General features: G+C 41.0%; 1 long non-coding RNA gene across 1 annotated transcript in view; it reads left to right on the forward strand.

The window, feature by feature from the left end:
* The first annotated feature begins 22,902 nt into the window (after positions 1-22,902).
* The window catches only part of LOC130607617 (uncharacterized), a 63,945-nt gene continuing 61,129 nt past the window's right edge, over positions 22,903-25,718 (forward strand). The window contains exon 1 of the long non-coding RNA XR_008974292.1: positions 22,903-23,099. This is a non-coding gene — a long non-coding RNA (uncharacterized LOC130607617). The remainder of the gene's footprint in view (positions 23,100-25,718) is intronic.

The following is a 25,718-nucleotide window of genomic DNA, read 5'->3' on the forward strand; positions in this document are numbered from 1 at the left end:
GGTTTATCAGCAGCAATTCTCCTGGCATGTTTTGTCAGCTGTGAGCTCCTTCTGTTGCTGCTATGAGCTGGAGGGAACTGATCTATGAAAGAAGTATAGCTACATCTAAGTAGTACCAGACTCAAACAAATTATACACTGGCTTTCATAAATTTTATGAGATGAGTTTAGTGCTGCACTAAGTTGGTGAATGCAGATTTAGCTCACGTCTACTTCACATCTTCCCAGGACCTCACTCTTATTCCTGTCTATCTTTAGTAAATCAGTATCTTATATGTACATATGAAACAGGTAAATGCTATTTGCCTGTGTCAGATGTGACACGCTTGTCGTCCCCAAAAGTTGTTATAACTAGATATATTTGCCCTCAGTGTAACATTTTATGATCTTGAAATATCCTGTGTAATTTCATGCAATTTAATCAATATCACATATTTTTTAATATAATAATTTATTTTCAGGCAGTCAATAATTAAAATCTATTGCATAACTTATTTAGATTTGATTTAGTACTTCACTTTCAAACTCCATGACAGAATTAAAACATTGAAGCATATTATTTTAACTGCATTATACTTTTGCTGCTTGTTTGACAGAAAATGCACTTTTCCTAAATACTTTTTTGCTTTTACCAACACTTATGATTGACTGAGATCAACCAAACAGAACTGGTTGTCAGGGCCTCACATACTGTTGTGAGCCACAACTTTTGCAGTTTGTGCTTTGGAAGTGTATCAGCTCTCCTTCAGAATTGGTAGTAAGTCTCGCTGGCACCCCCAATAAAGTAACACAGGGCTACATGCTTTCTTTTACCTCTTCAGAATGTGTTAGGATATGTCAGAATACAAATCAAATTATACCTCCTGACAGGATGTAGTGGTTGGAGGATACATGCCTAATAGGCTCCCAGGAACTCATCAACCACAGCTGGTACTGCAGCTTTTTCCTTGCTATGGGGCAGAAAGAACATTTTCTGCTGGCAAGAGCAGCCTGAAGGTGTCCTTGAGACGTCCCCCAAAATGTGGTTCATATTAGAAGCTTATTACAAGCTTGGTTGATATATGCATAAAGTCTTTTTGGTGTCTGGCATCAGAACCTTCCTTCTAATTGATTGAGATGGGCTTTCTGTGCTTCTGGAAGTACAGACAGTCTGTGTTCCTACAAAAATACTGGATTTGAGCAGTTTAACAGGAGAGTGCAAAAAGAGATTGTTCGGTCTTTTTTTTTTTCTTGAACCCTGAACAGATGTTCAGGTTCAAAAAAGGAAAAAAAAAAAGGAAAAGGAAAATGGTGTTCCACTCTACTGACTTGAAACACATACAGCTGTGAGTTTCATGAGCTTACTAGTGTGACTGTCATGTCTCTTACACAAAAGTCATCATTTACATTTTCCGTTTAAGAACTTGATATTCTTTATAAACTGACTTGAATTCAGTAAAGAGAGCTGACAGTTCCTAAAGAGAAAGAAAGCCACATTATTATTATGTCACTTCTAGAAATGCTAATGGCAGGATATGAAGGACAGCATAATTACAGTGTTGCTCTAGTGATTCTTCTGTTCAGGTTTTCTCGGTACTTTAATGACAAACTACTTATTTCAGCAGTTTAACTTTCTAAATTCTCAGTCAAACAACCTCTGGGTTTGATTCACACTTTGCAGTGCTTGTTGGTGTAAAAAGAGCCTCCTCTAGTCAAAGTAGAAGTCCCATGCAATCAGAAGCACCCACCTCTATGGAGGACAGCTGGACTGAAGAGAAGGACCAAGGAAAGAAGTGGCATTCTCTTCATAAGAACCAAGCTGGTTTTGACAAGTAGGTGCATGAAGTAAACAGGAATAATAAAATCCTTGGATGAGAAAAGAGTTAGGCATATATCAAGCAAATTTGACAGGCCGAGATGAAAATCTGCAGAACATGTAAATGAAAACAGATGAGGTCGAAGAACTACTAGGGTCAGTTGCTGAGGTGAGTAGCCCGAGGGAGGACGCCTTCAACACCGGAGCAGGGGCGGGGAGATCAGCGTCCAGGAGCCTCAACTCAGAGCGACAAGAGCCTCCCACCGAGGGAGCCTCAAGTCCTCGCCAGGCCCTGCCCAGGAGCCGGCAGCTCAGCTGACGAGAGCGAGCAGCTGACTCACAGGGAGCGGAGCCAGGAGCAGCGGCACCAGCCCTGAGTGGGTGAAAACTGCCCCAGGGAGCGCGGCGAACAGAGCGGGCGAAGAGGGCGGGTTGGGGCCGTTCGCGCGGGCAGGCGGGCGGGACGGTGAGCACTCGGCGTATGAGCAGGGCTCGGTGCGGGAGCTCTGCTCTGGCTGCCCCGGCGGTGGCAGCGTCGGCACCCAGACAGAGCCGGTGAGAGGGGAGGCTGCAGCGCAGAGCTCGGGGTGTAGAGAGTGCCTGCACTGGTCTGGTGAGGGGAGGGGGCACAATGGGCAGGGCTGCACTCGGTGCGCCCTGGTGGAGGTCCTCCTGCAGCAGGGGTTGAGCTGCGGGATGCTGTTAATAGGCTGCGAGATGTCAGGGAAGCTGAGAGGAAGCAGCACTGCTTGCTCCTGGCCCAAACTGTGCAGGGGCCTCGAGCTTCCCCTCTAGCTCATGGAGGAAAGAAGGAGGCCGTTGACCCGGGAAGCTGGGAAATAGTGACCCAAAAAAAAAAAAAAAAGCCAACAAAAAAAAAGGAGGAAAAGGACAATTAGAAGCAAGGGGCTTCCTCCTAAATCTGTTGTCCCCACGCAGAACTGCTTTGCTGTCCTGCAGGAGGCTAATGAGGAAACGCACTCGAGCCAGAAACAGCCGGCTGATGCCCTGGTAAAGAAGATCTCTACTGGTGCTGCCAGGAAAAAGCAGCGGGTCATAGTAGTAGGGGACTCTACTTCAAAAGGGACAGAAGCACTCGTCTGTGGGCCTGACCTGATCTCAAGGGAGGCGTGTTGCCTACCAGGGGCACGGATCAGGGATGTTGCAGAGAGGCTGCCTGCTCTAGTAAGTCCCACGGACTATTACCCGCTTCTAGTGATATATGTGAGTGCTAGGGATATAGATAGTAGTAGCCTGGGGAACATAAAGACTACAGAGCTCTGGGAGAGGTGGTTAGGGGCTCTGGAGCTCAGACTGTCTTTTCTTCAATTCTCCAGGATACAGGGGAGGACCTAAAAAAAGCTAGAAGGATTGGCCAGGTTAATAAATGGTTAAAAGGGTGGTGTCATAGTCAGGGGTTTGGGTGTCTTGAACATGGGACTCAAGTTTGTAGGCCAGGTCTAGTGGGGGCTGGTGGAGCTGGTCTAAAAGAAGGGGAAGAGCAGTTTTGGTAGGAGGCTTGCCAGGCTGGTCGAGGAGGCTTTAAACTAGATGTGCTGGGGGAGGGGGGCATCATTCCACCCCAACACACCCAGTGAGTTGCCAGCACCTATAATAAATGCTTGGAGCAATGTAGAGATATCCCAGCCGCTCCAGCCAATGAGCCGGCTTCAGTTGGAGCTCGGCTCAGATGCCTCTATGCAAATGCCCGTAGCATGGGGAACAAACAAGAGGAATTAGAGGTGTGTGCACGTCTACAGGGGTATGATATAATAGGCATCACAGAAACATGGTGGGATGGCTCCTATGACTGGAGTGTTGGAATGGAAGGTTACAGGCTCTTTAGAAAAGACAGGCCCGGCAGGCGGGGAGGGGGAGTTGCCCTTTATGTTAGGGATAGGCTGGAGAGTATGGAACTCTGTCTGGGGACAGGTGAGCAGTTAACAGAGAGTTTGTGAGTGAAGGTTAAAGGGAAAACAGCCATGGGAGACATTACTGTGGGGATCTGTTACAGACCACCTGATGAAGAAGAACCTGCGGATGAAGCACTCCATAGACAGATAGGAAAAGCCTCACGCGCACAGGCCCTTGTACTCATGGGTGACTTCAACCACCCTGACATCTGTTGGAAGGACAGTACGGCCCGGCGCAAGCAATCCATGAGGTTCCTCGATTGTGTGGAAGACAACTTCCTTCTGCAAGTAATAGAAGAGCCGACAAGGAGAGGAGCCATGCTTGACCTCGTACTCACCAACAGGGAAGGGCTTGTTGGAAATGTGACTCTCCAGGGCAGCCTTGGATGCAGTGATCAGGAGATGCTCAAATTTGAGATCTTCAGGACAGTGAGAAGAGCGTGCAGCAAGCTCACTGCCCTGGACTTCAAGAGAGCAGACTTTGGCCTCTTCAGGAACCTGCTTAGTAAGGTTCCATGGGATATAGCCCTGGAGGGCAGGGGTCCCAAGACTCATGGTTGATATTCAAGGATCACCTGCTGCAAGCTCAGGAGTGTTGCATCCCAACCAGAAGGAAGTGCAGCAGGAGGGCCGGGAGACCTCCTTGGATGGATAAGGAGCTGCTGAGGAAAACTGAACTGAAAAAAGAGGCTTATAAAAGGTGAAAGCAAGGACAGACGGCCTGGGAAGAGTACAGGGATGTTGTCCGGAAGCTAGGGACCAGGTTAGGAAAGCCAAGGCCCAGTTAGAATTAAACTTGGCTAGGGATGTTAAGGATAACAGGAAGGGATTCTACAGGTATGTAGCAAATAAAAAAAAGACGAGGGACAACGTCTGGAAGCTTCCCCTCTGGAAGCTCTCGGGAGAACTGGCTACCCTGGATTTGGAGAAGGCTGAGGTTCTGAATGACTTCTTTGCCTCAGTCTTCACTGCAAATGCTCTGACCACACCACCCAAGTCTTGGAAGGCAGATGCAGGGACTGTGAGAATGAAGACCTTGGGCCCACTGTAGGAGAGGATCTGGTTCAAGACCATCTTAAAAACCTGAACGTGCACAAGTCCATGGAACCTTATGAAATCCATCTGTGGGTCCTGAAGGAGCTGGCAAATGAAGTTGCTAAGCCACTGTCCATTATATTTGAAAAATCATGGCAGTCAGGTGAAGTTCCTGATGACTGGAAAAAGGGAAATATAACCCCAATTTTCAAGAAGAGGAAAATGGATGACCCAGGGAATTGCAGACCAGTCAGTCTCACTTCTGTGCCTAGCCAAAGATTCTCCTGGAAGGCATGCTAAGGCACATGAAAAACAACAAGGTGCTTGGTGACAGCCAGCATGGCTTCACTAAGGGGAAATCCTGCCTGACCAATTTGGTGGCCTTCTATGATGGGGCTACAGAACTGATGGACAGGGGTAGAGCAGTTGATGTCATCTGCCTGGACTTGTGCAAAGCATTCTACACTGTCTCACATGACATCCTTGTCTCTAAATTGGAGAGACAACAATTTGATGGATGGACCACTGGGTGGATAAAGAACTGGCTGGATGGCCGCACCCAAAGAGTTGTGGTCAATGGCTCAACGTCCAGCTGGAGACCAGTAACGAGTGGTGTCCCTCAGGGATCGGCGTTGGGACTGGTCTTGTTCAACATCTTTGTTGCTGACATGGACAGTGGGATTGAGTGCGCCCTCAGCAAGTTTGCCGATGACACCAAGCTGTGTGGTTTGGTTGATAACCTGGAGGGAAGGAGTGCCATCCAGAGGGACCTCGACCCACTTGTGAGGTGGGTGGATGCCAACCTCATGAAGTTTAACCATGCCAAGTGCAAGATCCTACACCTGAGTCGGAGCAATCTCAGGCACAGCTACAGGCTGAGCAGAGAAGATTCAGAGCAGGCCTGCGGAGAAGGACTTGGGGGTGTTGGTCGATGAGAAAATGAACATGAGCCAGCTTCAGTGTGCACTTGCAGCCCAGAAAGCCAACCATATCCTGGGCTGCATCAAAAGGAGCGTGACCAGCAGGTCGAAGGAGGTGATCCTGCCCCTCTACTCTGCTCTTGTGAGACCTCACCTGGAGTATTGTGTGCAGTTCTGGTGTCCTCAACATAAAAAGGACATGGAACTGTTGGAACAAGTCCAGAGAAGGGCCACGAGGATGATCAGGGACCTGGAGCACCTCCCGTATGAAGACAGGCTGAGAAAGTTGGGGCTGTTCAGCCTGGAGAAGAGAAGGCTGCGTGGAGACCTCATAGCAGCCTTCCAGTATCTGAACGGGGCCTATAGGGATGCTGGGGAGGGACTCTTCATTAGGTACTGTAGTGACAGGACAAGAAGTAATGGGTTAAAACTTAAACAGGGGAAGTGTAGATTGGATATAAGGAGGAAATTCTTTCCTGTGAGGGTGGTGAGGCACTGGAATGGGTTGCCCAGGGAAGCTGTGAATGCTCCATCACTGGTGGTGTTCAAGACCAGGTTGGACGAAGCCTTGGGTGTGATGGTTTAGTGTGAGATGTCCCTGCCTACAGCAGGGGGGTTGGAACTAGATTATCTGAAGGTCCTTTCCAACCCTAACTATTCTATGATTCTATAAACTACAAGAAAAAGAGAATTCTGCATCTCTCTAGCCCGCATCTTAGAGAACTGCTGCCTCAGCATATCTAGACTTGGGGAAGGAAAGTTAGGAAAGAACAAAACCTTTGAAAGAACATCTTCTTAGATGACTGTCCACCAGGCACAGTTGTCCATCTTCTACAAAATTCATTTTTTCAGTTGTTGAATTGATTCTCAAAGCTTTGGTCAGGGAAATGGACTTTTTGGGTAATGTGTACTTCAACTCCATTGGAATTTATGTGCTTTTAAACTCATGCCTAGGTGAATTTATGAATAAGAGCTGACTTGCTATGTGAGTAAATACCTTCCTGGAGTGGGGCCAGGGGAAGGTACGCATAGTTTTGTTGAGCTCCTTAAGAAAGAAGTCTAAAAGCAGATAACATCATTTGAACAGTACTGCAAACTTCTCAAAATTGTAAAGCATAAATCCAGTGATTAGCAAGAGCCCTTTGTTCAGAGAACAGCAATTTGAGGAGCCTGATCTGTAAAACTTCAAAGACCTCATTAGGAGCTTGTAATCCTTAGTTTGTTCATTTACTGTTATAAGTGTACACGGACACTTTAGCCTCCAAAGCTACTGCTGCTTGTCCTTGATAGGGAAGAACATGAAGGACAGAGTTTCAACTTCTGTGATAAGACAGTGTGTTGTGATTCACTTCAAAAGTGATGGCATGAAATCTGGGGAATGGGATTGAGGGAGGAGAGCAAACACATGCAGTTCTGGAATAGTTTGCAACAGTTTGTGAATAAGAGTGCATATTGCCTTGATTTTTGCTCGTTACTGTCTTTTAACAAGTCCTTACTTTCTTCCTCCCTTGCTCACCTACCTTTCTACCTCAAACAAAGGTTTTGGAAAGTGCAAGTCTTCTGAACAGTTCCAAGGACCTCCTTTCCTTAAAAACCATTCTCCTTGCTCCTCCTTGACAAGGGAGGTAAAGCTGGGTTTATTCTGAGAAACCACAAAATTCAAGGGAAGGCTAAATCTTACCAGATTTGGTAATATTCATTTATGCAGGACTCTGCTACAGCTAGTTTTTGTTCTGTTGGGTCTTTCCCTCCTGCCTTGATTCTCCTGCTGTGAGATGGGGTGATCTACTGTGAAAATGAGAGTGCATTTGCATGCCTGCGTGGGGAAGCAGCCAGTGTTCAAAAAATCTTAACAAAGATTTATGAGGCAAATTAAGTTGTTTGTTAAATGCCCAGATGGAAAATCAAAAACTGGACATGGTGAGTAATGAGGGTATCAGCAAGAGGTATGATTCAGACAAATAGAAAGCCTCATGATTTAATTTAAAATGAAATAATATTCCATTTTATGAATAACAGAAGGAGAGTTTTGTGGTTCATGTGTCCCTACTGCTAACACCGTTCCTGAAGCCAAGTTCTCCTTTTCTGTTTCTTTGCTACTGGTATAGAGATCCACAGGTGGCTTAGTGAGGGGCAATACCTAGTGAATCTATAATGGTACTGATAATAGAATATTCTGCCACAAATGCAATGCAGTTCATTTCAGTCTAGGAATTAGTTGGCTTAGGGAGAAAGACTGGGGAGCCTGGGAATTGCCAATAGAGAGCTTCGCAGTCTAGTAGGAGCCTGCAGTACAGGGAGTGGTACAGCCTCCCCTCTCCTCTCCTATCTTCCCTAGGCCCTTAGGTCTTCACAGGCTCACAAAGATGGCACTGGGCAGAGGAAGGATTGCTGCTAGCTAACAGGGAGGCAGAGCCATAGCAGTTCCTCCAGCTGTCTGCAGCAGGGCAGGGGACCTGATCTGTCAGTACTGCCCCAGGCTCACATATGCAGGAAACAGGGCAGAGACACAGGGAGCACTGACTAGAGACACCATGGTAGTACCAGCACGTAATAATTTTCTAATTATGTGATACTGTATATTTTTTGATTCATGATACTGCTGTGTCAGCAGTGTTGCCTGTCACTTAAGGCCATTATGCTGTGACTCACTGTTGTCTCATATAAAGCACAGGGGAGCTGAAAGGCAGTGTTATCTGAAAATGTTTCATTTCCAACATTTCATTTTCAGCAACATTGTCAATGTTTCTGGAAATGATGTTATCCTTCAGTTCAAAGGTTTTCCTTTTAAGCAGTGCTTGTTGCATTTCAAGTGAAAATGACATTCACAAGCATACAAGCCTTTAAGCAACTGAGATGCTTCTGGAAATGTTGACCTACCACTTTTGTGTACTAATTAATAATGTTGTCTTTGTAGGAATGCCAGCTGTTTAGGGGAATCATGCTGCAGAAGGACTGCTTAGTTTTGAACATTTCTATTCCAGTGGTGCAATGGCAAGTAAAACAGCAGGGCAACATCCGTATTTGGTGGCCTAGACCAGCAGTGAAAGGTGGATAAACTGCATTTAACATTGACCTGTCTGCCCATACTCTGATATGGACAATGATGTCAGGGCTGGGTGTATTACGCCTCAAGTAAACATGAAATTAAAAAAATAAAAAGCAATTAAAAGCAAACAAGTAAGTGCTACTGCAGATGGGAGGTGTTACTGGTCCAGACAGCTACAGTCATTGCCTTTTTTTGGCTCTGTTTTGCTGTGAATTGAATACGGGGCACTTAACACATATGGAGTTACCCACAGGTTTACAGTATGTGGGCAGCAAATGAGATCCTGCTGCTGCTGCATATTATTACCGCTTTGTGCTATGTGTTTTCTGCATGGTATCTACTTTTACCTAATCTTAGTTATTAAATCACGCTACCATAATATAAGACCTTTTTAGAAGGCAGAATGGAATGGCAATTTGGTATAATGCATATGACTCTTCTAAAGTTGTTTTTCTCTCTTTTCTCACCTGGGAAATGTCTAGCATGAGCAGAAAAATTCGAAGTACTTTTCATTTGCTGAATCCATGTTTATTGTCCAGTTGTTTCCCTCTTCTGTGCTTGAATGTGAGAGATCTAAAATTTTTTAACAAAATGATTTAATTAGAATTTAAAGGCTAAATAGTGGTATTTTTTAAAGTTTGGTTATATATCACTGAATATCCAAATTTACCTTTATATATCCTGATAAAGTTTCTTAATCTTCAGAGCTGTGTGGTATGAAGACACTCATGGAGCAGATTCTCTGTTACTAAAAGGAAAAGAGGCTGAGAATTTTTCTCCTTGTGTGATGCAGGAGAAGGTGTTACAATACAAGCTGCTGTAAAGGACAAGAATAGAGATAAATGCAGTATATGAGAGAAAGAAAAGCATTATAAAAAAGATCTGAATCACCTAGTGATGTTTGTTCAGGGAAGCTTTTAAAAAGTGTACTAATGGCCCATTTTATCTATCACCCCAAGTCAATGAAAAACGCCCATTGACTTAAATAGACATTGGATCAAGTGCTAAGCTTTTAGGAATAATTATACTCAGTATGATGAACTTCCTAGCATTTTTCTTCAGGCTGAATGCTGCTCCCAACAATATGTGCCCTGACTTCAAACACATAAGCAAGCAACCCCTTTTTGTCTGTGCAAACTGAAGCCACAATGCTCCCACTACTGCTCCCAGTTCAGCTTGCAGATGTTGAAGAAGCTTTTTAGATCAAGGCAGTAGTCTAGAGCCAGAAAACATCACTGGATGAAAAGAAAACACATGTAAAATGTGTCTTTGGTGTATATAGTCTTTGCTGGATAGCTGGAGCACAGCTAGTGCATTTGTAAACCTTTTGAGTTCTGAAGGTGTGTTTTCACTTCTTGCCCTCAGGCCATTACACCATTTAGACTAAAAAATACCATAATCCACACTTCCCAAGGAATCCCTTTTAAGTAGGCAAGAAGGGTGACCACTAATTCAGTTCAATGCACTACACCCTTACTTAGCTTTTTTGCTAATCTGTTTGAACTGCTACTTGATTTTGTCCCTTTATAGAAGGGCTACTCTTAGTTTTCTTTGCCATTATTGTCCAGTTTGCTCTGTAAAAGACTACGTAGTATTCAAACCCTCAGGAATATGTTTGATCATCAGAAATTAATCCAAAAATCTGTAAAAGCCAATGAATAATAAATAAGATGGTGGCTGGGAATATAACTATTCCCTTCATCCTGCTATAATAATAATAACCACAATAATAATCATCATCATCATCATCTAAAATCCCAGTACAAATTCTTGCCATCCTCTTGTCTCAGCTAAATGCATAGATGAAATTAAAAGCATAAGCTGATACTGGGTGGCATGAATTAAGGCACAGTACACATCCCGAGTTTAGCATCCATTTTGAGTAAAGATAGCACCTCACCTCATATAGACAATAAAAAACACTGAAGAGTATGTGACTCAGTATGTTAGCGTCGAGACAAACACATAACCACCGGGATGGTTATATGAGGTGCTTTATTGAGGCGCCGGGAACCAGGGGTACGCACCCAAATCTGGTTCCGATTCCCGTCACATCGCGTTCGTAATTTATACACTAAAAATTTTGTAGCTAATACATATTCAACACAGATTACATCATTGGCTAATACATATGCATCAAAGATTGCTACATCAGTTTATTACGACATCAGCCTCTTCTGCGCCTGCGTCGCCCCCTCTGGTGGTCGTCCTGATGAAGTAAGGAGTCTTCCTCAGATGAAGTAAGAAGTCTTCCTCAGGATCTTTTCCTTACTTGGATATATCCCAATCTTTGTGTGGACGCTAGCATTTTCTTATCAGCTTCTGGTATGCTCTTCTGGCTACCTTATGCATAGGTTCCATTTGGGTATAGTCTCCAGTACATACCTTTCTAAATCCACCCATACACATATCATTGCAACACTGATTACAGAACAGCCGTGATACAAAATTGCAAAGTTACAACATTTTTAATATACAAAACCTCACTACTGATTTATAAATTTCTCGAACATAATCATTTCTACTATTTTATATAATTATTCTATTGTAAAAACTTCACCCTCTCTAACAAGTAAGGTAAGGATATCGTACGGCAATAAAAAAAGGAGCTGTCTAGACTTCGAGTGTTAGGAGGTTTGTGCACTGTCCGTGATGATCTCTTAGCAAAGTATTAGTACCAACACTCTTCTGGGATCCTGAGTATTATCACTTTTTGTATCAGCTCCAGACTAGGTAAGAATAGAAACTGAGCTACTTATATATGTTCTCTGTTTTAAACTTATTTTTAGAAACTCAACCCTTCTATTATAAATAAGCCAGAGAAGCAAACCAATATGAATTGAAGGTGAATGAATCACAGAGTTATAGATTCATAGAATAATTTAGGTTGCAAGGGATCTCTGGAGCTTACCTGATCCAACATCACAGATACCCTGTTCAGGGCTGCTTTTTCTAGCTCTTGGTAGGAAATAGTTCCAGAGTTGACTGGGGATGTGTTTTTGAACTCTTTACATACCTACATTTCAAAACCTGATGGAAAAATAAGGTTTATAATTTAGAAAAAGTAGTTTAGCGCTCCCATACAAAAAAATCTAAATAATATTCTCTGTGCAAATTAGTGCGGGAAGTTTTCCTTATGCTTGCTAGGGGAAAAACAGCTGAGAACATATCTTTTGTTCTTGGTTTCGAGATGCAAAGCTTGATGCACAATGGGTTATTTATGCTGCCAGATAGGTACTTATACAAATAAGCTGACCAGAGATCCCTATGTTGGAGACAAGCGGAGAACTAAAAAGCATGTACGAGAATTATCTAAACACACACCCAAAAATTCTTATGAAGTGCTCTACAAAGGTATGTGGTAAAAGAAACTGGCACAGTAGTGTTTGGAGGTGAACCTGACAGCAGAGAGACTAAAATCGCTTTTTTAAAAATCAATTTAAACCCAAGGACCTCAAAGTTCTTTGTTCTCAAATAAAAGATTAATGAGACTTCTTTTTGCCATCTCACAAAAGCTGATGTGGAATGGGACAGTCATTTACTGGCAGCATTACACAGGGTCATAAGATGAGGTGGCGAATATCACCATGAACTGAAAACAATGACATATTAAGATAGGCAGGATATCATTATGTGCTCTGTAATTTGGCTAGCACATCTGATTTACTTCAGCCAGTATTGTGGTGAGTTCTTTGTAAACATTTAGAGCTCCTGGTTCATAAATCACCTGTGCTAGTGACTTAGCCACCCTTAGTGTTCCAGCCACTCTCAGTGCTCTACCCCTACTCCTCTGTTCCTGAGTCAGGCAGGAGTAGATTTCTTTTACGACTTCCTGAAGCATAAAGATGGAACTTGAAAGCCTTTGAATCAAGCCAAAATAATCTTTGCTGATTTTACCACGAAGTACTGCCAGACACAGGCTCAATGGCTTGCAGCTAGGGGGAGTCTCTGGAAATGACACGAAGTTGCCTCTTCAAAATGTTACATACAGGAACAAGAGGTTGAAATCACTTTCTGTGAGTATTTCTTCTCCAGTCCCTCCTCCCTTTCAGGCAGACATGTGCTAAGGTCTTAGGAACAAGTTCATTTCTTAACCTATTGTAGAAGAGCTTGCTTTGATGTTCCTCTATGCTCTGTTGTATGAAATTAAAGAGATACGCTATTGTTACCTTACGAAAGAGGAAACAAATACGTTCCTATCTGAAAATACAGAAAACTAGCATAAACAATATTTACGTACAGGTGTATGTTAGGAATAAGAAAGTTAGTAAACTGTCTATAGGTGGTTGTTGCAAGGGAGACATCTGCATCTGACTTCCCCTTTTTACATGTTATTAGGGGGATTTAAAAATGTTAACTGTGCAAATCCAGTGGTAGCTTCAGAGGGGGTCTTTGCCACCATCTATTGGTGAACTAAGGGAAAAAGCAAAGTGAGCTGACCTTGCTAATGTTCCCTACTGTACCAGTGCAATCTTTTGCTCCATTTTGAGGTTTTGGGGTAACAACTGTTTTTTTTCTTCTTACTCTGAGACATAACTGTATTTATACTCTCTGAGTGAAGAGCTGTCATAGCCAAACCTTAACAGCTGGCCTGTGATCCCACACACCTCTCAGTGGAGAAGAAGGGAGCGCTGAAGTTGCAGAGAAGGTTGTCTTTCTAATGTCAAGTTATTTGTTAATTAATTTCTGCCTGGTTTCTGGGAATGGAATTGGGCCTATTTTCTTTGCTTGTTTCAAGAAAAATCACACTGATGCTTGAATAGCACTGTTGGTGCTGACAAATTTTGAAAGAGTGCTGTAACTGATAGTACTTCTGCGCAGTGCAACAAGAGGGGCATCTGTGAAAGGACATTTCTTAAAAGTGAAATGTTTGCAGAACCAACCTAAAAAGACCAGGGAAGGGAATCAACGTCAGCAACAGAGCCAAAAAGGTAAATCTTTAAAGATGACTGTTGGTATGAAATTAGTCTGTTCTATCAGATTTGTCAACACTGCTTGCATATGCATATTCCTTATGAATAAAGCATTTTATAATGCAGGCTCCAAAATTAATTCAGGTAGAGTCAGTGACAGCAGTGAATAAGCACAGAGGCAGTTTAAAGAGATTGCTTAGTTTTCAAATCAACAAATTGCTGTGGTTCTACTTAATCCATCAAAGAAGGAAAAGAGAACAATCTGGCAGCCAGGAGGGAAGATATAATGGTAAAGGACATAATGTTCTAGCTATTTTAGGACCCATTTGCACTGTGAAACTGATGGCGTTTTAGAGAACAGTTGTTGAACACATTTGGGGAACAGCTGTGTTATTGCTAAAGTTTGTATAGACCTGTAGGGGTGCTCAAGAAGAATCTGAGGGTCTGAGGCACTTCTGTTCAGCTTAAAATCATGTTTTTACTCAATTTCACTATGAGTAAAGAAGGACTAGCAGAGTCAAATGACTTTATAAACACCCTTTATTTCCATGAAAATGGCATCAATTATATAAGTCTGATAGCTGTATCAATCTTTCTTAAATAAGACTAAATAACATGGGTCAAAAATGTGCCTTCAGTGTTGATTCATAGATATTTTGGTCACCGTTTAGGTATCTCTGTTCCTTGAAAAAGACACTTTCTCTTCCTCCTTCTCTTTTTCTCAGTGGGGCTGCCGTTTTACTTATGCTTCAAACTAGACATGCCACAGAGAAGTAAATTGAGAATAAAGAAATACATCTCATCACAGGATGGAATGAGAAAGACTTTCAAAGTCATCATGAGTTAACTTTTATATTTCTAGAGAAGACTTTTTTATCATTAACTCACTTATCAAAGCCTCCCTGCCAAACCTGACCTGCATGATGTGTTCGAAGTCTGCATGCATTAATTATTTTTGGATGGATAACTGAAACAGAATAATGAATTACTTTGCAGCAGTCTCAGGATGTGTCTCATTAGCTTTTCTGCATGTTTACAACCACATACATGTGTAGATGCTATAGAAGTATTTGCTGTAGCCAGAGAACAGTGAGCGATCTGTGATGGTGAAGTGATGGCAGCTCAGGTCTGCTCAGGTCTGCTCCCAGAACTATTTTCAGGAATACTGAGTTAAATGATCTCTGCTTTTCCTCCTGTCTTAATATGAAAGTTACGACTGCCATCTCTGTTGTTATTGCATCTGAAAATTAATTTCTTTCTCTTATTGGATTTATTGGCAATTTCAGACAGTAACAGTCAAACTGTCATTGACTGCATGCTGCTGAAGCATGGAACACGTACCACTGACCTGAAAGTTACTTGGTAGCTGCTTCTTGTAATCAGGGTTACTTTTGTGTATGTGGATAGCACAGTTGCTTCCACTAATTGTGTGTGGACATACTGCACATTTTCTACTCTGCTGTGTGAACAAATGTCCAATTTACATAAACAATGGTGTCATTTGCATATGCAAATAGATATTCAAAATCTACACAGGAACTGGACTTCAGTTTATAAAGATCTGAGCAGGCATTCCATCTCTGGCTTAGTCTACACTGAGACAGCCAAAATGCCACTACAGCTTAGTCTCGACTCATAACTCTTGCATTTACAACTAAGCAGTCTAGGACAATTTATATCTGCCTTTTATTATTTGTAGTGGTTTGAATGCCTTTACATCAGATTATGGCTTTAAATTTAATATGTTCTTACTGTGCTATAAATTCAAAACACACAGTTCTTCTTCCTGAAAACCACCAGATGAAAGAGAAACAAAACAAGAGAAAGAAACTACCTGTCAAACTGTGTGGGAAGAGGGAAACAAACAATGTATATACTAAAAAAAAAACAGATTAAAAAAAAATCTTTTTAGGAATACGTGTGGTTCTAGGACTAAAACAGTCAATGAATCTTAGTAGGGTTATTATAATATTTTTCCTTCAAATTTACCATTCTTCACCCTCTTTGCAGTATCACACCTTTTCTCACTTTGAAAACTATGGTGAAGAAAGCAGTTAATGCCTGAACAACATTTGATTCAGGCTTAGAGGGAACACTTGCTTTATACTAGAGAATCTCAAGCATTAATTTCCTGTTTCTCGCAGATCATGTTTGCTCTCCTTCTGGGGAGGGCAAAGAGTTTAACATTCCCTGGCTGCAGTGGCCCTCTGGATTTACTATGCTGATATTTATCTATTTTATGTAAATATATTTGGTTTAGTAAAAGAAATCAGAATAAAGTATGCGATACTTGTCACTTTCCAACAGCCCCTGTCACAGATATTCCTATGGGAAGAATAAATTCTGCTTGAATAAATTAAAGTTGACCTTCTATGATTTAAATTATAATTGTAATAATTTCAGTACCATTATTGTCATTGCAGAAATACTCTGGGTTTATTGTGGCTAAATTTAGGGATTTCTAGCTTTCCCACACTTAGATAACTCATTTGTATGGGCAAACACAGTGGCGCCTGATGGTTTCCCACTGTTGACAAAACTTTAAAATAAAGCTGTATGGAGACTTTCAGTTTGGTTTTGTTGTCTTGAAAACAATACAGATTTTGGCAAAACACTTGCAAATGGAACATTTAATTAAAATCAGTTATATTTTGGATTCCAAAACATTTCCCTGTTGGCTCATAATTTCCTTCCTTCATAAAGGGACTATGACAGCCTCATCCCATGTGAGAGAAGGTCTTTAATGATGGAAGAGAAAATCCAGCTAGGGAGCACAATGTGCAGGGGAGGATGGGAGCATTCAGCAACCAGTGTATTAATTTCATGAGGCATTGTAAAAAAAAAATCTAAATAAAATAGTTAGATTTTCATATATAAACAAAAATGCAGACCTTTCCAGCTTTATGATTTATTTTTTCTTATTATTTTATTTTGCTCATGAAATGAATATTTTCTAAGATAGGAAATTGTTTCATAAAAGTGCTGTGTGGCTGTAAAAAATAGATTAGCGTCACAAAAACTACAGCTAGGAATTGGCAGAGATTTGGAACACAAATTGAGAGAATCTTATGAAAACTTTATTTCTAATTGTATTCATTTTTAGCTTGGTCTTTTAGTAGCAAAACCATGTAAAATTCCTTCTCCTTGCAAAGGTCTAATTGCTTTTTGCAGTGTTTCTACAGTCTTCACAGGTTTCTTAGGAACTCTCAAACAGTATTGTTTAGTCTGTGGGATGTCATCTCAACATCCAAGCTCCCTGAAGTACTTCAACTCAATCTGCATCTTTTTCTGATACCACCTCTTTGAAAAATTGTGTTTATTTCTGGATATATGAGGGATATATAATTATTGAGGCAATATTAAGACTATAGGAAGCTTAACACTTGTCAGCAGTCCAGTCATTCATAAAAGTTCACCCAACTTGAGATGTCTAATTGGCAAAGGTACTTGGGGAAATCATAGCTGGAAACTAAATCAAAATAATGTTCTAAAGTGGAGATGCTTGTCTGAACAGCAAGGGAAGAATTAGAAAACAAACTCAGGTTTTTATTTCATGTAAGAAAGTTAAATTCATCAAGCATTTTTAACTCAGAGGGTTTTGTTATCTGCTGCCTTGCTCAATAGAGGCTCCTGCATGCTGTAGCGCCTGACAGTTCTAGCCTTGACATTTCTAATAACGCCTTCAATACGTCCTGAAAATTCTTGTAAGAGAGGATTTATGTGATGAGTTAATCAAAGCAGACTATACAGCAGTGTGTTTTCATCCTAGATAAATATCCATGTTCCATTACTGAAGCTGATAAAATGTTTGATGGACAGCAGTGACCTGCTGCCTACTGTTCCTGTGCCACTGGGTATTTATTTTTTACATTCAGAAATGCATGAGCAGGTTATATATTCAGATTTTTTCCTAATCTTACAACTGATTGCCTAAAGCCTCCTGTCTGTGGCTTACACTGGTTGAGCATAGAAGCACTTGCTTTGATAAACTAGATGCTGCAGTGATTTGATGTAAATGAATTTTTCATGCAGACTGTTTCGCTAGCACTAAGTTCCCATGAAAACCACATGCCTGGCAGAACCCAAAGAAACCCAAGACTGTAGCTGATGAGGAATAACATATGATGAATGACAAAAGCTCATTTTAAGGTATAGCTCATTCAGAGAATGGTGGCTCTCTATCCAAGCCAGGCAGCTGCAGGCTGTAAGATACCAACCCAAATTACTTTCACAACCAGCTGGTCCAGGGTATTTCCCAGTGTATGACTGTTGCAAAATTACACAATGTAGATCAAGAAAGAGGCTAGCACACTAAATCCACTGGCCTCTAAAACAGCAGCTGTTGCCCCTCTTTCTTCTTGCTACCCCAGATAATTTATCTGTAGTACTCTCAAGTATTCACTGTGAATTGAGATGCTGAGAACCAAAGGCATTTATAACCATCAAAATGAAAAAGAGATTGCAACAGTTGCCTTGTTTAGCAAAAAAGAATCAGTTTATAGTGTAACCAGTAAAGCAACGTAACTGTGACTTTCAGAAATGTTTCCTAGGTTATGACAGTATTTGCCTGAACTCTTCTGTAACCTTTCCTTAAATTATAAAACCATGGGAAAGAAAGATAACTGAAAATTTCCCAAGTGCGATGCCTCAGGCTTTGCCTAAACGCCAGGGTGCTGCTCATCCATCTGCTCCTTGCAAGAGAAATGCTGGTTTGCGTTTGCAACAGGGAACAATTTTCCAAAGCTTGGCACCAGTGATACCAATTGCAAATAAGGGTCATCAGCAGTGTAGCAAGAAGTAGCCTTCAGCATTTGGTGTCCTAAAAATGCCTGCAGGTCTACAAGGATCATTGTCACACTGAAATTTTTATTATCTGCTCAGTTCAGTGGTTTTCTCCCAAGCCACCCTGTAGCCAACTTCAAGCTTAACTGGTCAAACAAGGCCAAGAAAGAGTTAAGGCCATACTGTTGCCTGACAATATGGAAGGAAAAGTTACAAACACACACAAAAAGATCCAGTTAATCTCAGTAAGTAGATAGCCATGCTTATCCTTTTTCAACCAGAGCCCAAATGTGTCTGTGTTCTGGACAGCCTCCCTCCAATTTAATTTCCCATTTAATTTCACTGCTTCAGCTTCGAAGTTTGCATTGCGTAGCTAATAAGACTTTCTCTGTACAAATTTAATCTCCTCTCTTTCTTCTCTGATAGCTTTGGTGTCTTCACTCACCCATGGTCCACATCTTTGAGAACTGAGGTTTAGAATAAAGATCTGAAGGCTTAATGGCTTTCTCTGGAGGCAGGCATTGAGGGCTAGCCTTCTGGCCACCTATTCTTGTCCAGGGTGAGCTGAGGAATTTATACTTTAATATCCTGCTTGAGCTATTAATGTCACATATTGAATGTTATAGAAGGGATGAATTACACATACATTCTCTAAGTTCATGGTCTTCAGTATATTACCAGCTTTCAAAGGAGATTTCATGACACATCAGTGATGACAGTTCCTGTAGAAAGATTACTAGTCCAATATGCACTGTCCACATTTGCCTTTAGCATTTGTGCCTTCAGTGTTACACAGTCCGTCTTCTGCTCATCAGTTAGAGTCTCTGATTATGTTTCCTCAGGGCTTCCTTCGGACCACAGCACCTTCATTTAGCCAGAATTTTTTGCAGAGACCTATCAGTAGAGGCGCTCAGTGGAATTAGTACACTATCTTTGCTCTCAGTTGGGTTATTCCCTTCTGTGGACAGTGTCACTCATTTGTGAGACCTGACAGTTTCTTCCCTCAACTCTGTACTGAACAGGCATTGGAATATTTTTTCACTAACAGCGTCTCTTTTAATTAATCTTTGGATTTATTTGAACTACTGTCACTGTTCCCCAGTGCTTCTAGCCATATCTATATATCTCACACAATGTTTTTTTAGGTCTTGTTTGTAGGGATTTTCTGTGCACTACACAAATTACAAAACCTTTTAACAGTAGTATTATTTACAGTCTTTTTTCATCCTTCTGTTCACTCTTTGCACTACCTTTTGATTAATCAAATTAATCAAGGAATTTATTTTGCACCAGTTTTGTATAGAAAACCCTCAGTAATTGACTAACCAAATAATAAAAGTGTTAGCATGTTAAATGTTTGAAATGTGGGAAGTATAAGTGATTTTAGCCTCTTGAGAAGCGCAGTATTCAGTGAAGTATATGCTGATTTTATAGTCTTCTCTTATGAACTGGAAATTTAAATATTGCTTGAAAAGACCTCCTACAGAATTTATTGACCTGTTGTTAGGAGTTTGACATAAGGGAGATCACCTCCAATTAACTCAGAAATTAAAAGCTGTTCCTACATTTTATGTCATGAAACTTTATGCAACCTTCTTGAAACACACTAGAATTGTTTAATTGTGTAGCACAAGCTGAGAAGGTGTATAAACATTTGTGAGATTGGATTTTTGGATAATAAATCTTTGAAGGCAGGGATTTTATGTTTAAGGAATATACTCATACATGAAAGCTGCTTCAAAACCATCCAGAATGTGAATTTAAAATGTGTCAGCTATTTTTGCACAAACTCTTCATGTGGCCACTCTTAATCCAAAGGATCTTTCTGAAATTGCCTCCAACTAGTTTGGAAGCAGATTAGTATAAAGGCATCCATAGTGGGAAATTCGAGTAAGCATAGAGGGGGAGTGACCATGGAGCTACTTTTGCTGAGAAAATTTTGCCAGGCTGTTTTCCCACCTTGATGCAGCTCATCACAGTGGGGTCCTGATATTGACTGGACCTTTTCTCTGCTTCTGCACCACATAAGCATTTATGACTGACAGCACTGCAGACTATTGAGTTGTTTGAACTGTTTATAGTTGCACTCCTTTTTTGAAACATAGCAGATACCTCTTTTTGATAGTTTTCCTCCTGGTAGCAAGCTGTCACTTCCCCAGTTTGTTGGTGAGGTAAGATGAATGCTTAGAAAGCAAGATACACTTGATTTTATTCCTAAAGCATAGCACACATGATAGAACAACCAAGCTCCATCTAATTAAGCAATAATTCACCATGGGCAGCAGTGTCTTTCAGAGAGGTTATTGACTGCCTCAGCTGGATTGCTGAAAGTCATAAGGCTGCGGGCCACACAACTGGAAGAGGAGTAATCCTCTGGGACATTATTTTCCAGAATGCTTTACTAATATGAAGTAAGTAAGTTTTTTCCTGCATTAAGTTTTGCTTGCTTATGCAGTGTTTATATTATACACTGAGAGTAATGCCTGGCTTCATGGGGCACAGCAATCTCTGTGCTAATGATGTGAGGTAGAGCCAAAGCAGCTAAGCACAGTCATGTACTGCTGCAGGTGTGTTACCTGAATGAGATCTATTGGCCCTCCTTAAACTGTTAGCAAGGCTGCTAGAGCTAAACTTTGCTGGAAGATATATGGTGATATGATCACAGCTTTACTAGTGCTTTATTTCTTTCTGGCTTTGCATTTAGATTTTGTTGAATGTAGCTTCAAAATCAAATGTAAGAATGGAAGAGCAGAGGGTAGGCTGAGTGGTGAAGAGGAGCACATAACACAACCTGTGGAAGATGTATTGAACCAAAGGGCATATTGAACCATTTATGGAGAGAAAGGAAAGAAATTGTAACTATTAGACAGAGCAGCAGAAGAAAAGAGAGAGGCAGGAAGTAGGTAGCATCATTAAAGAAATATGGAAAAGCTGAAGGTAAAGGAAATATGGTTGTAAGAGATGCTGAAAAAGGATTGCTGGTAGGAAAAGTAGGCCATGAGAAGATGTATAAGCAGTATGATTTGTGATGGGAAGGAGTATGGAAGAGATCTGATCAGAAACAGTGTTGATACTTCTGCAGATCTGTTCAGAAACAATGCTGATACTTCTGCAAATCTAGGGACTTAGAAAGGTAATGGAAGAAAAGGCTCAGAAGCTCCAGTGATTTATCTGCAGGTACAGGCAGGAAGCAGGCTGGTGGCTGTAGGGATTAAGTACTTCAGGGAGCTACTGTTTAGTCCTTAGATTACAGGAAAAGGTGGTAGGGCTCTGTGGTCTTTCAGGCGTGGCACAGAGAGAAGCAACAAACAGTCATGTTTCCTTTGTGCCTTGAGTCTATAATCTGTCTGTAATTTGTGAAAATTCATAGAGTCAGAGTTACTTAATGTAGCAGTTTCCTATGTTTTCAATCTTGCGTAATTTAGTTTTTTAAAATTTTGTGTGAGATCCCATGTTGCATTATGTTATCTGGAAATACCTTTATATATGCATATATTAAAAAAAAAATTGAAAAAATACACAACCCTTGTGGGGGAGAGCATGAACTGTGAATTACCTATCTGTAACAGCACTTCTGAGAGGTTCTCCTCTCCCCTTTATTCTTTCTTCCTTTTGTGGAGAAGATAAATACATGTAAAATAGAAAATTTAGAATGTAAATAATCATAGAATCATAGAATGGTTGGAGTTGGAAAGGACATTAAGATGGTCTAGTTCCAGCCCTGGCCCTGTGTAGCAGAGTATCAGCTGGGGTCATATTGCTGTTTGGGTGCCGTCTGAAACCTGTCAATTCCTGTGGTTGATTTTCTAAGTACTTGAGTGACATGGCATGCCCCAAGTTGCTGTTAAATACCTGGGTTTAAAAGTTCCTCTGGAAAGTTGCTGGCCCCAGTTGCCCTCAATGCTGCCTGTTGGGGTCAGTGGAGGCATAAAGGAGGGACAGTAGCTGCCCTTCTCTGAGAGAGCTGGGACAGTGGGACGTGTTGAGGCATGAGTTCTCCCTGAGATATAAGCAGTTCTCTTTCCAAAACCACATTTGCAGGTAAGAACTGCAGGTAATATTTGGGCTGAGCTGGAAACAGTAGGGCTGTTCTTTACTTGTTTCCTGAAGCCAGGTTGTGATACATGGCTGAGGAGTGTCACAAAACCCAGATGAATAACTGCAGCAGGCTTGACTTCAGCCTCTCTTTCCTGGAGCAAATTACTATTTGTATTTGTGTCACTTATTCAGATTTCCTCTAATCTAGTGGTAATTTCCATCCTCAGAAGCCCTGCAAAATAATCAGTATCTTTGACCTCCCTTTAAGTGATAGATGGAAAATCTTTGAGAATACTGAGCGCGGCTCATACCAGCACCATTTCCAGGTGACAAATTGGTGCCCCAGCGCCACCTGAAAGTTTTCTTCTTAGAGAATCTACCCTGTTTGCACATCGACCGCTCTAGCAGGAACTCTTAAAAACCTGGATAGGAGATCAATGTTAATGTAAGGTCAGAGAGGAAAGTTCTGTATTTTCTTCCTCTTGGGATCTGTTTTTGGTATTTTCAATATACCAGTTCAGCTGATAATCCCAACCATAAACCCTCCAACCATTATCAGCTAAAAGCCTCTTGAGCAACAGATTATCTGGTGAGCTTGCCTTAAATTAGTCTGTTGTAGTTAGGCACACATGACCTACTCTGTAGAACACTGAAGGTGATTAATCTCTTTTGCTTTGCAATGGAATTGTATTACGTAAGATCACAAAATTATGTAATGAGGTTTAGCTATGGAGATTCTAACCTGTTTCTGGAATATGCTCCTTTAACTCTTTCATCTGGATCTGCAAGCTCAGACTCTAGATGAAAGTAGATTTGTCTGTACTGAAAAACTCAAGAATCAGAAGTAATTAATGGACTTTAGGTGGATTAGTTAAATCAGATTAATTCCTGATCTTCTTCCAAAGCAAATTAAACTAAACCAAGTTAAGGCCACTTTCACTCTGAGTAAAAACATCCATTTGGCAGCTTAATGTAGTTTAACTAATCTTAAAAAGTGAATTTGGATTACTTCTTTTGAATATTCTCCCACACCTAGTTCCTTTGCATTAAAACAGAAATGGGTTCAGCAGTGCTTTCTTCAGGATTTTAGGGTATGGTTGAACCTGACACCCAAGATTACATCCTATGTTTAATACTCAGGAAAAAGTGTCTGTATGACTGATAGGAATAAAGTGAATGGATCTTTATGCAGTTTTATGTGCAAAATTGAAACAGATTAGGCTACACATCTTCTATATTTTCAATGTTTATACTGTGGATGTCTACAAACAGGGTGATGAAAGCATTTAATTTTAGCAGCAAACTGAATGGAAGAGTAGCATTAAGGGCAGACAGGTTGAATCACCTGAATTCTTACTGTTCCAGGATCAGAGGACTCTAAAGTTGTTATGACTCGCCTCATGTAATCTAGTTTTCTGTTGTTTAAGGTTAGCAGGTGAGTTGTACTGTAAGTCCTGCTGAGTGCTGAGTGACTGGGAAAGGTCTGAAGCTCCTCTCTGTTGTGCATCTCCCAGGTGGAGAGATCACTCTGTGTGCCCAGCTCCATGTCTAATTTTTGAGAGTGGCAGAACCTTTGTCTCCTGCATTTCCACTCTAAGAAGTGTGGCTCTTTTGTTTTTTTGTTGGTCTGATCCTGATGGAGACAAAAGTACTAGGAACTTCGGCTTTTGATGTGGCCTGTGTGTGGCAGATCTTACCTACTGTGACTTTGCCTAGCTATATTGTGGTTAAGAAAACCCAAATACCCAAAATGTGGTTAAAGAAAACTCTCCCTTTTGTTTGTTTGTTTTTTTCAGGTCAGTCATTTAAAGCTAGTTGTCTCACTTTTAAAAGGAGATACGTATTTTGTGTATGAAGTTGAAAATTACACCATATGCTCTTTAGTACCATGTATATGGTACCATGTACCATGTATATGTGCCTGTAGCCTGCTTATGGTGGAAAACTCTTGTGTGATGTAGTTTACTGACTGAAGAATATCATAACCAGTATTTAAAAACACAAGCAGATGAGTTATTTTCTTTCTCTGTATATTTGCCTGTTTGACTGTTCTACAAGACTGCAAAATATAACTCAAATTCAGCAACTGGTAGCAGCAGGGTGGAAAGGGGGATCTTAAAAGTATTTCTATTGATGTTCAGTGGGACAGTGTGTAGTCTCAGCAGTTTGTGTGTTGTCACTTGCAATATCAGCACCTAAAGTCCTTGTGATGTTTCTTGTGTTCTGTTGTGATATGTTGTGATCTTGATGGGACTTTTCATGTGAAGAAGTCATGATTCCTGTCATCTGAATTATAATGCACAACTATGCTGCTGCTTTTTCAGATCTGCTAAACCGTGGTTTACAAATGCATCCTAAAGCTGTTCTTGCTTTATTGACTTATACCTCTGTTGCTGGAAACTGATTTCTTTTGGTTGTAAGAGGGTTTGAAAGAATGAAAAAGGTTCCTGCTTTGTGAAGATGTTGGAGAGAACAGTTTAAGTCAGGGGTGTTTGAGCCAATCAGTCTCAGGAGCAGGATGGGCACACTGTTCCAGTGTGGTACCTGAGCTCATCAGACAGAGATTCTTGTCCTGAGAGAGTTGTGCCTTTTAGATTCACCACCTAGAGTCTCTTTTATGTTACCTCATTGCACAGTGTAGGTAGGCCTGAAGGAGATACCCTGAGCTACCGCCTACATGCCTAGAAAATGTTTGGTAAAGGTTTTTGAAGATGGGAAACGGTCTTATCTAATTAACACTATGACCTCATTACATTAGTCAGGTAATGCAAAATGAACTTAGAAATGAAGGTAAGTATATCTCATGCTTCCATGAATTGTCTTCTGTATTGGTGGTACAAGAGGACTTTGGTCTAGAATAATTTCTGGTTCCTTGGAAATAAAGTATCTTTTCTGCAGTGCGTGTTAAATAAAGAAATCATAATAATTCCCACTTAACAGAGAATCCAAACAGCTAACTATTGTTTCATACATATGTGGGGCATTTTATGTGACTTTGTTTGAAAGGAGAAAGCATGAAAATATGAAAAGTTTTCTTCCTTGACAACAGGCCAAGTTTTACTTAAGAAAAAGGCAGTGCACTTTAAATGTTGATCCGTGGTAGTTTCCCCTAGGCAATTTGATCTGATCTGTCACTAAATCCCAGCACTTTGAAATGTAATAAACTCCCAGTCTTTGATTGTATCTGACACCAACAGAGGAGTACTGATCAGAAAATTCATCCTTTGATTTCTCTGGGTAGTGGGTTAGATGCAGCAGTGAAAAGGAAGGAGCT

Source organism: Pezoporus wallicus, unplaced genomic scaffold (assembly GCF_028554395.1).
Source record: "Pezoporus wallicus isolate ANWC-B61680 ecotype Strahan unplaced genomic scaffold, APGP_CSIRO_Pwel_v1 contig_3181, whole genome shotgun sequence".
Taxonomy (NCBI): Eukaryota; Metazoa; Chordata; class Aves; order Psittaciformes; family Psittacidae; genus Pezoporus; species Pezoporus wallicus.